General features: G+C 36.4%; 1 protein-coding gene across 2 annotated transcripts in view; it reads right to left on the bottom strand.

Annotated features, from left to right (window-relative positions):
* The window catches only part of MDGA2 (MAM domain containing glycosylphosphatidylinositol anchor 2), a 981,798-nt gene that overhangs the window by 187,645 nt on the left and 781,396 nt on the right, over window positions 1-12,757 (bottom strand). The window lies entirely within an intron of this gene.

Below are 12,757 nucleotides of genomic sequence, written 5' to 3'. Positions count from 1 at the left end.
ATCTCAAATAAGCAATCTAATTTTACACTTAAATGAACTGGGAAAAAAGCAACAACAAACACAACCCAAAGTGAGTAGAAGGAAGAAAATAATAAAGATAAGAGCACAAATAAATGTATAGTGTCTAAAAAATCAATTGTAAAAAAAAAAATGAAACCAAGAGCAGGTTCTTTAAAAAGACAAACAAGATTGAAAAATTTTACCAGACTCAACAACAACAACTAAAATGAGAGAGAACACATATAAATAAAACCAGAAGTGAAAGTGGAGAAGTAACAACTGACACGAAAGAAATATAAATGATTGTAAAAAAAAACCAAACTATTATGAACAACTCTATGTCAACAAATTTGACAGTATGGAAGAACTATAAACATATAAACATATAATCTTCTAAAATTGGATCAGGTAGAATTAGAGAATCTGAATAGATAGATGACAACCAATGAAATTAAAGCAGTAATATAAAAAAAAACACACAACAAAACTTCGACAAATAAAAGTGATGGATCTAGTGGCTTCACAGGGGGATTTTACAAAATATTCAAGAAAGAAGTAACACCTATTCTTCTCAAACTATTCTAAAATATTAAAGAGGAGGGATAACTCTCAAGCTCATTTTATGAAGCCACCATCATCCTAATTTCAAGGGCACATAAATATACTACAAAGAATGAAAATCATAGGCTAATATTTCTGATGAATATAGATGCTATAATCCTTATCAAAATATTAAGAAGCCAGATTCAGCAATACAATAAAAAGACCATACAACATGATCAAGGGAGATTTATTCTGGGGATACAGGGTTGGTACAATATGCTCAAATCAATAAACATGACACACCACATTAAAAAAATGAAGGATCAAACCACACAATCATATCAATAGATGCAGAAAAATAATTTGATAAAATCCAGCACCCATTTATGACAAAAACTCTTGGCAAAGTGGAAATAGATGGAACATACCTCAGCATAACAAAGGTCATATATATAACAAACCCATAACCAACATCATATTCAATGAACAAAAACTAAAAGTGTTTACCTTAAGATTGGGAACAAGACAGGATGTCACTTTCACCACTCTTATTCAACAAAGTACTGGAAGTCTTAGCCACAGCAATCAGAGAAACAGAAGAAATAAAAGTGTTTCAAATTGGAAAGAAATAAGTAAAACTGTCATTATTTGCAGACGAAATGATACCGTATATAGAAAACCCCAGAAAAGTCTACCAAAAAAAAAAAAAATACTAGAACTGATAAATGAATTCAGTAAAGTAGCAGAATACAAAATAAATATTCAAAAGTCAGCTGTATTTTTATATACCAGTAATAAACTATCAGTAAAGGAATTTAAGAAAGCAATCACAATTGCTTCAAAAATAATACCTAGGAATCAGTATAATCAATAATGTAAAAGACCTGTATGCAGCAAATTATAAGACACTGAAGAAATTGAAGAAGATAAAAATAAGTGGAAGCATATACATGTTCATGGGTAGGAAGAATTAATATCATTAAAATGTCCATACAACTCAAAGCAATCTATACATTCAATGCAGTTCCTATCAATATAACAATAGCATATTTCTCAGAATGAGAACAAATATTCCAAAAATTTATATGGAACTACAGAATAGCCACAGCAATCTTGAGAAAGAAGAACAAATTTGGAGAAACATGCTACCTGATATTAAACTATACTACAAGGTCATAGTAATCAAAACAGCATGGTATTAGCATATAAACAGATACATAGAAAAATGGAACTTAATAGAGAGCCCAGAAATAAATCCATGCCTTTATGGTCAATTAATATTTGACAAAGGAGAAAAACCATACAATGGAATATAGTACATTCAATAAATAGTTTTGGAAAAATTGAGCAGATAGGTGTAAAAAAATGAAACTATTCCAACTTCTTACACCATAGAGAATAATAACTCAGAATGGATTTAAGATGTAAATATTAGACTCAAAACCTTTATAAAAATCCTAGAAGGAAACACAGGCAGCAAAATCTCAGACAATTCTCATAATAATATATTTTTTTCTGATATATTGTTTCTGACAAGGGAAACAAAAGAAAAAAATAAACAAATGAGACTACATCAAACTAAATAATTTTTGCAGACCAAAGAAAACCATAAACAAAATAAAAAAAACAAAAGACAAGCCACTGAATGGGAGAATATTTTTACCAATAGATCTTATAAAGGCTTTAATATCCCAATTTATAAGCAACTTATAAATCTCAACACCAAAAAAACCCCAAACAATCCACTTAAGGATGGGCAAATGACCTGAATAGACTCTTCTCCAAAGAGGGTATACAAATGGCCAATAGACATATGAAAGGAGGTTAAACTTCACTGATCATTAGGGAAATGCAAATTAAAACCACAATGACCTATCATCTTACACCTGTCAGAATTGCTATCATGAATAAATCAGCAAACATAAAATGTTGGTGAGGATGTGGAGAAACAAAAACCCTTGTGCACTGTGGTGGGAATGCAGATTTGTGCAGTCATTGTGGAAAGCAGTGTGGAGTTACTTCAAAAAATTAAAAATGGAACTGATTTATAACCCAGGGATTCAACTTCTGGGAATATATCCAAAGAAACCTGAAACACTAATTCAAAAGAATATATGCACCCCTATGTTCATTGCAGTGTTATTTACGATAGCCAAAATTTAGAAGCAGCCCAAGTGTCCATCAATAGATGAGCAGATAAAAAGCCGTGGTACAGCCCTAGCAAAGTGTGACTCAGCCGGTTGCCAGTTCTATTCCTGGTCATCTATAATAATAAAAGTGTAATATGCTAATTAGACCAGACATCCTCCTGACGACCTTCCGGACAAAGCCCAGGTCCTAGGTGCCTGCCAGTGGCTGGAGGGAAGCCTGGGTTCCGGGTGCCAGAGGGAAGCCAGTGCTGGCAGCCAGGGGAAAGAAGGCCTACTCTTGCACAAATTTTGTGCATTGGGCCTCTAGTGGGTATATATATGCCTGGGCTGTGGTCTCAGTCCCCAGTAGGGGGCATGCAGGAGGCAACAGATCTATGTTGCACTCTCTCACAATGATATCTCTCTCTCTCTCTCTCTCTCTCTCTCTCTCTCTCTCTCTCTCTCCCTCTCTCCTTTCCTCTCTCTCAAAAATTCAATAAACTATTATTTTTTTTAAAAAACACATGTGGTACATTTACACAATGAAATATTACTCAGCTCTAAAAATAAATGATGTCTTATTTTTTGCTACAGCATGAAAGGACCTGGGCATTATTATGTTAAGTGAAATAAGCCAGTCAACAAAAGACAAGTAACATATGATTTCACTTATATGTGGAATCTAATGAATTAACAAAATGGAGAGAGACTCCTGGATACAGAAAACAGACTGACAGCTGCCAGAGGGCAGGGGTTTGGGGGCCAAGTGAGAAGGGTGAAGGACTAAGCAAAGAAAAAAAAAGTAAGAACCATGGACACAGTCAACAGTATGGTGATTATCAGAGGTAAGGAGTGGGAGGGGGTAGAAGAGGGTAAATGGAAGATAAATGATGATTGAAGGATACTTGAATTGAAATTGTCAATACAATGCCCTAATAATGTACTGTAGAATTATATACCTGTAATCTGTATAATTTTATTAACCAATGTCACTCCAGTAAATTCAATAAAAATTCCTCCAAATTAATATTGGAGACTTATTGTATGGTGAGGCCAGATAATTTTTTGGAGAAAGTTCAATTTTCTTGATAGTTCACTCATCCCTTCCCTGACATACTGCTTCCCAAAATAACATGTGCCAGCAATAAGAATGCCAGGCACTTATAAAGAAAACCATACCATAGTGGAAAAATCCACTCTCAATTTTAAGCAATGGAATATTGCATGTCAACTGACAACTGAGCAAATTTTTATTTGAACGGTTTACCACAGAACCAATAAAGGGATCGGCATCATTGAACCTGTCTTCAATTTTTTTTGGTGGTAGTAACACATACCGACCATGAAGTAATGCAGGATGAAGTCAAGGAACACTTTCAGGAACGTTATATTATCCTATCTAATAAAAGAGTAATATGCAAATTAACCACCACTCCGCTACACCCACAAGCCACGCCCACCAGCCAATCAGGAGCAAATATGCAAATAAACCCAACCAAGATGGCTACTGCCACTGAGAGCAGGAGGGAGGCTTGGGTTTCTCCAGCAATGGAGGAAGCCAAGCTTTCTGCCTGCCCTTGCCGGCCTAGGCCTCCACTCAAGGCTACAAAGTTTCAATGATAGAAGATACATAAATCCAAACAGAAATGGCTGCCGCCACAGATCTGGAAAGAGCAGGAGGCTAGGGTTGCCCCCAGCGATGGAGGAAGCCAAGCTTTCCACACACCCTGGTGGGCTCAGGCCTCTGCTTAAGGCTACAAAGTTTCAATTATAAAAGATACATAAATCCCAACAGAAATGGCTGCCGCCACAGAGCAAGCAGAAGGCTTGGCTCCGCTCCAGGCTACAAGTTTCAATTGTAGAAGATAAATAAACCCCAGATACCAGGGCCTCTGCTTGGGTTGCCAGGGGGCATGGCCGGCCTGCAAACCAACACAGGCCCCTCACCCAGGCCGCCCCATGCCCTAAGGGAACCCCCACCCTGATCTGGGACATCCTTCAGGGCAAACCAGCTGGCCCCCAGCCGTGCACCAGGCCTCTAGCCTATCTAATAAAAGAGTAATATGCAGATTGACCATCACTCCAACACACAAGATGGCTGCCCCCATGTGGACACAAGATGGCCACCACAAGATGGCCAGCAGGGGAGGGCAGCTGGGAATGACCAGGCCTGCAAGGGAGGGCAGTTGTGGGAGATCAGGCCAGCAGGGGAGGGCAGTTGGGAGCAATCAAGCCTGCAGGGGAGGGCAGTTAGGGGTGACCAACCCAGCAGCGGAGGGAAGTTGGGGGCAACCAGGCCTGCAAGGAAGGGCAGTTGGGGGGGACCCAGGCCTGCAGGGGAGAGCAGTTGGGGGGGACCAGGCCTGCAGGGGAGGGCAGTTAGGGGCAAACAGGCTGGCAGGGGAGTGGTTAGGGGGTGATCAGGCTGGCAGGCAGAAGCAGTTAGTGGCAATCAGGAAGGCAGGCAGGTGAGCAGTTGGGCACCAGGAGTCCTGGATTGTGAGAGGGATGTCCGACTGCCTGTTTAGGCCTGATCTTACCTGGATCGGGCCTAAACGGACAGTGGGATATCCCTCGAGGGGTCCCAGATTGGAGAGGGTGCAGGCTGGGCTGAGGGACACCCCCCCCAAACCCCTGATCACGAATTTTGTGCACTGGGACTTTAATTTCAATAATAAGGTATTGAAGTAAAAATAGAGACATCTGATGCAAAAATCTCATATCTCATCAACTTACTCTACTGCATTAACACTGCTGTTATTTACCTTATCAAGTCACCATTGGTTATCTGCAATTGTGTAATTTTCCTAAAAAAACAAAATTATTTCAAAACTGTCTGAGTTTCACAGATTTCTCTATAGATGTAATTAGTCAACAGATAACATTTTGAGTACTATCTTTGTTTACAATAAAGAATCACTATATTTTGTTAGTTTTGACAGCCTGCGGAAGTTTGCTGAAATATTATATTCCAACTGAGTATTAGTATACTGCAGTTCTCACAAACCACTGTTTTTACCTTATGGTGTTGGAACTTAGCACAGACACAAAATAACAGATGGCATGGAGATATCAATTGTTTTTCATTCAAGAACAGTGCGACATACAGTACTCAATTGTGCAAAAAATGGACACAGAAGTCCTTTGAACAAGGTTTACCAGCTCTACATCCATACCTTCATTATTTGAACTAAGAAAGCCTCTTCAGGGATTCTTTTTGAGATTAAATATTCCCTCTAATTATAAAGCACAGGGTGCTTTGCTCAACACCAATGACCACATAAAATAAAAGAACAATATTGGAGGTTGAGCACATGCCAGCACTGATCCCAGAATATTCCAAACACATTCCCTGAAAATATTGGTGTAAGATTTTCTTTCTGATTCTGATCTAAAGAATTATTAAATTTATGATTAACTTTATTGGATATTAGATAGTGTTAAACAGGCTATTGAGGCAACTTCCAAAGAGAATCTTCTTAAGAAAATTAAAGGTTCAAGAGAATCATCTAGCCAAAAGACACAACTATGTGTTTAGCATGCTATTTTAATTTTCTTACACAGTGGCACTTTGTTATCCCAAAGCATCAGTTTAAGCTGTATCTGATTGCCTTTGATGAATTTAATTATTAAAATTGCTAGAATTGAGTGACTTACTTTGCACTTTTAGCATAACCTGTCAAGAGTGTCTGATTTTCTATCAGAGACTACTTAGAAGTCATGGTTAAGAATGCCCTTTGATTTTCCGGACCATCTGAGAGAACTGTATGTCTCTTAAGGTAACTTCTCACATTTACTCAAGTGGCCTTAGTTTGATTTCAAGCTATTACAGTGATGCTTAAAACTCTGTCCCAGTTTATCTATCTATCTATCTATCTATCTATCTATCTATCTATCTATCATCTATCTATCTATCTATCTATCTATCTATCTATCTATCATCTATCTATCTATCTGTCTATCATCTATCTATCTATCAATCATCTATAATCTATCTGTCATCTGCTTACCTATTTATCTGTAGTAGGTTAATGATAGTAAAATACTAAGATAGTTGATATACAATCTGCATTTATCGAAAAGTAATTTTAAAAATTTATTCACAGGAAGCTTATCTGAACTATCATTCTCAATTAATATTTCTCTCAAGTAAATCATTAAAGTGTGGTATGTTTAAGGTGAATTTTTGGGAAAAGAAAACAGCTCTCAATTTTTCATTGATAAGCTGTTAGTCCATGTGATGAGTCAGTCCCCTTATTACCAGTGGGGCAATGCCACAATAAATTTTTGTGATCTGTTCTGTCAAGGTGTAATTGAGAACATAAAAATGTCTAAGGTAAAAATGTTATTATCTATGATGTGTTCACCAATATCTAAAAGACCCCTTCTTTGTCAGGAACCATAGAGCAGTTTAAGAGAACTGTCCTCTATGCAGATTGGCCAAAACCCGTGCTCAGAGTGTTCCAGATGCAACAACATGACACTCACCCTATTGATAGATTGAGAAGGAATCTATTTGTAAACATAAAATCACTTTAAGGTGCAATATTAGTGTATGTGGCTGCTTTTGTTTAATTAGTCTCCTCAATATGATTCACAAAAACAGTTAGAATAATACCCCCTTCATAATTAAGGGAAATTAATGCCAGTGACATTTACTAAATTTCTTATATATTATAAGAATTTTAAATTGGATTGAGTGAAGTCAAAATACAGTAATATAATACTAGGGCCTGAAATTGAACTCCTCCTAACTGATAAATTATTATGTATTTAAGGTAAGAAAGATATGTCTCTAGGACTCAAAGTGTGTTGAAATAGAATACTCTGGGGTATGTATGTGGGTGTGCATGTTTTATAATTTATTGTAGAAATATACTAGTTATTTAGGGAAGAGATTATAGTATGTGATGGTAGGAGGAATGATGAATAATAGTGCTTAAGTTAATATCATTAACATAATATCATGCTATATTATAAAAGGTAGTAATAGACAGTGGATAATACCACCGAAAAGAAAAAAAAAAATGTAGAGACCAGAGTAGCAAGAAACTGGAAATTTTAAATTCTGATGTTATGTGGGAATTGAGGGTAAGTCATGGAGATAGACATGGATAAGAGAAGAAGCCTGAGATGAAGGTCTTCACTTGAAAAGTAGAAATCAGACTAATATGTTCAATAAACTACCTATTGAATTTCTTGAAGGTGCTCACAAAATTCCAACCAATTCTCTGGAAAAATTAGTCTAAGAATACACTTCATAGCCCTTCAAAAAAATAAAATAAAGCAAAATACTGTCAACACAGCATTATTGCCAAAGAGACAATAATTATTAAGAATTTAAAACAAAAGTGAAGAGGTTATAATAACCACAAATAAAAGAGAAATCATATTTGTCCAAAACTAATTTTGAAAAGACAAACAGAATATAAAAAGTTTTAACACAAGAATTATAACATATCTATAATAGCTAAGATTTGGAAACAGCCCAAGTGCCCATCGGTAGATGAGGGAATAAAAAAGCTGTGGTACATTTACACAATGGAATACTGCTGTATGCAGCTGTACAAAAGAAGGAGCTCTTACCCTTTGTGACATCATGGGTGGACCTGGCCAGTATTATGCTAAGTGAAATAAGAAAATGAGAGAAAGACAAATATCACATTATCTCACTTATATGTGGAATGTGATGAGCATAATAAACTGACAAAACAAAATAGGTCCAGAGGCATGGATGCATGGAATAGAATGATAGATCTTAGAGGGGCTGGGTGTTGAGGGGATGGGAAGAGATTAATCAAAGCCCATATATGCATTAATGCATAACCTACAGGCACAGACAATAGTGTGGGGAAGGCCTGGAGAAGGGCAGTGGTTCGGTGGAGGGAGGCAAAGATGGGGGGATGGGGGACAATTATAATACTGACAGTAAATAAAAAAAATTTATAAAAAAGGGCTACCAAACACTCAAAGGATGAAAGTTGAGAATCAATAAGCTCAAATCAATAAATTAATTCATTCAAACACTCCCAGTCTCATGTCTTTGTCATCACTTACTCTAAACACTTGTTTTCTCTTTCACTTCCCTTCCTCTACAGTATTCAAGAAAGCAGAATGACAGAGAAGGATATGAGGGAGGACAGTAAGGGATCCTGCTCTGTAACCTGGTTAGCACACACTCCTCATCCATGTCAACTTATACCCCTCTTTTTGTCCACAACCTTGAATTTTTTTTTCACACCTACTCATGCCACTCTTTTTTCCTAATGTTCTATGAGTTTTCTCTTCTTTACTCTTATTCTTTTACTCATAACCCCCACCTCCCAATTTCTCAGTGAAACTCATAATTTTAGCATGAAGACAATAGTAACATAAGAAAAAGGAGGAAGTATGGAGGCATAGTTCCAATTAAGCATAAAATTATAAATCTTAGAAATGTCATAAGAAAGTTGCAATTCCGTTATAAATTATGTATACTGATTTACTATAGATACAATGAATGTTGATCCTAAGTAGCACTATCTCTCTTCAAAATAGAGCTCATTTCAATTTTCATGAAATATTCTCACTATTTTCATTGTATAGATGGCTTTTTAACATGGGACTAGCTGGCAAAACCATTTAGGAATACGGAGGAAAGGTTGTCTTTTTCCATAGGGTGTATTATGTGTCTTCAGATTCAGAATGGGAGAATTGTAAAGAACTATAAAGAATAACAATGCAAAATTAGGGTCAAATAAAAGAAGTAGAATATTTGAGGATTTATATTTACCTTATGAAATGGATAAGAAAAAAAGAGCTGATGGAAAAAGAATCAAGTAAAGTAGCATAATTCTGACACCACAACTCAGCTGCTGCCTTAAAGTTTAATTTGAACATGAGCAACTTAATAGAAACTGAGACACCAGGACAGCAAAGGTTAGACTGTGACATGTTGGCTGATGGAAAGCCTGCTGGTGCTGCCTGTGGTGACAGCAGTGTTTCAGCTCTCAAATGACCCTGTGTAGCAGTTTGACACCAAGGTAGATGTTATAGATGGGAAGAAGCTGAAAAGTAGCAGAAGGATCCACAGAAAAGTAAATATTAATGAAGAGAATGAATAAGTACACACTTTATATATGCTAGCTTGAATGCCATATGTTAGCTGGAAAGAATAGATGGAGCAGAGCTTTAAGACATCTCAGAAAGAGGGGCTGTATCTGTCTCTCTTCTCAGAATTGAAATTTATGTTCTATAATGATTGTGCCAGTAAAAATGAGATGCATTTCAGAACAGATCCCTATAGAATAATGATTTTCAATAGTTTCTCTACCATTACATTTGGATAATACTCGCATGCACAACACAATCCCATGTACTCTCTAATTAGGGTTATAAAACATTTCATGCTGCATGTGGGTCCTGGGCTGATAGCATTAACTCCACTACCCCCGCCCCCTATAATAATAGGACATTACTCATCACATGTATCTGTAATTCTCTGCCTTAACTTTTCTTTGTATCTGTCCATATATCTCCCTGACTTCCATGTCATTACAAATCTTTAGGTTCTGTGTTCACATAGTTTTCCCTAATTCCACTAGCAGCTTTCAGTGGCTTGTTCCATCCATATGGGTTAGGAATATTTACAGGAAAGTGACAGGAATAATGGAACTTTCCTGAAATATCAGGACAGGATAGTTGCAGTGAAATAAAAGCACACTTGCATAGACAATAAAATGGATATGCCTAAGAAATGTTTTTACTGGTGAATAAACTAAAGGCAAATAAAAATACAAGATGGAAAGCGTATATACTTTAAATCTTGACAATTGACTAAATGTGACTAATGTGTTCTCAACATGGCTAGAATTGCATAGTGTTAGCACTATGATTGGAGAGACTAAATATAACATTATGTTAGCCTGTGGGCAATAGCTATTCAAAACACATCCAGTTAACTCCTGAGTGACTGTTCCAATGGGAGAGTAAAGGATACAGATAATGTGAATAATGGATTGCTTCTTTCAAAACAGCTTCCATGTATATTGCATTTTATCAGAGATAGGAATACATACAGGCACTTACACATTGTCTGTATGATTAGCTACATAGGACCACCCCAGGTGGCAGAGACCTCAAACAGTGACTCTCCAAGTGGATCATGAATATTTCATAAAATCACAGAATTCTCAGAGTTGGAAGAAACATTAAAGGTCAGCAGTTCCACAACCCCATGTGTGCCCAGATTCCTGCTACTATTTCCTAACATTCAATTTTTTCTGCATTATAAAACTAAAGTTATAGCTCAAATTTCATATATATGACAAAATATTTACCTTGCTATGTCTTATGTAAAGTAGGCTATTATAAAGGATCAGTTTTTTTTCTGTAATATACTGTTGTTAAGAGCCCTCAGGTTTGAATCCAGGCTTTATCACTTGCTAGACATATGACCATGAAATATGTGAACTTAACTTCTATTAAGCTTCAATTTTCATACCTGTACAATGAGGATGATCATAGTGCTTAACTCATTAGTTTTCTTTGAAAATAAATGAGATAACATATATTAAGCACTCAATGAAATCCCTTGCTTTCATTTGTTAGCCATTGTAAATTCTGTACAGCACTAGTCCTGAGAGACTAATTTACTAGAACATAAACTCCATGAGAACAGGGACTTGTTCAGGTTTGTCTACTATGACAATTCATGTATTCATTAAATAAATCTTTAATAAATTAAATTATATAAAAACAGTTTCATAGCAAAATTTGTTTGGAACATGCTGCAGGTTCTATTCTCCTCCTGGGAATCCATGCTATGCTTCAACAAACAAAGGGTGCTAAGAAGTACTGTAAACAAGTACAGGCAACAAAACCTATTGACATTTGTTAAGCATCTTCCAAAAATTGTAACTACTTTTATTTTTGAGTTTCTGCTAATGCCAAGAATTGTGTATAGTACATATTAAAAAAATGATCTCTTTGAAATGTTATTATATCTTAAATGGTGATGGAAAGAGACATGACTTGAGATGGTAAGCACGCAATACAATATATAGATGATGTATTATAAGATTGAACACCCATGTCATTGTATTAACCACAATAAGATCAATTAAAAACAAATAAAAAGATCAAAGATTTAAAATAATTTATAGTAAAGATACAGATAGATATTAACCTACAGATTTTATTTGTAAGATACATCAAATTGTACTTTGTTATGTAGAGTAATATGGTTAATAATCCAATTAACTGTTACAGAAAGTGTTAAAAATTCAAACTTCTAGTATTGACTTATTCCATATATGGAATCATACACACACACACACACACACACACACACACACACACACACAGCTAGAAAATACAAGAACAAGAGATTGTTTTTTCTTTTCTTTTTTTTAATATATTTTTTATTGATTTCTTACAGAGAGGAAGGGAGAGAGATAGTTAGAAACATCCATGAGAGAGAAACATCGATCAGCTGCCTCCTGCACACCCCCTACCGGGGATGTGCCCACAACCAAGGTACGTGCCCTTGACCAGAATCGAACCTGGGACCTTCCAGTTCGCAGGCTAACGCTCTATCCACTGAGCCAAACCGGTTTTGGCAGAACAAGAGATTCTTAATCATTTCCATGAAGGATTATGGGATTATGAATACAAGTATAAGAGCACACAATGAATTAGGCTTTATCGTCAGTATTTTTTTCTGGCTACCATCTGGTCTTTCAGTATGAAATAGGTAGTGTTAATATATTTAACTTTTTTTATTGGGGTCATATAACCAGAATTTTTTTTATAATGAATGTACTTCCTGTTCTGTTCTTTAATATATCTATTTAAAGTAATTTGGAAATGTCACATACTTCAGTAGAAATTTCAGGATATCTATATATATAAAGAGCCAGGGTCGTAACATCCAAAACAACAGAAGGCTCGACCAAATGCCAGGCTGTGCATGCAGCAGGCAAGCGGGCTGAACTGCTGACCTCTGGGAGAGAGAGAGAAGCAGGTCTGATCAGCAGCGTCAGTGGCTGCTGGCGAGTCCCAGAGAGAGAAGCAGGGTAATCAGATCCTGCTTCTCTCTCTGGGCC

Source organism: Cnephaeus nilssonii, assembly GCF_951640355.1.
Source record: "Cnephaeus nilssonii genome assembly, chromosome: 1".
Taxonomy (NCBI): Eukaryota; Metazoa; Chordata; class Mammalia; order Chiroptera; family Vespertilionidae; genus Cnephaeus; species Cnephaeus nilssonii.
This window is presented reverse-complemented; position numbering and strand designations above follow the sequence as displayed.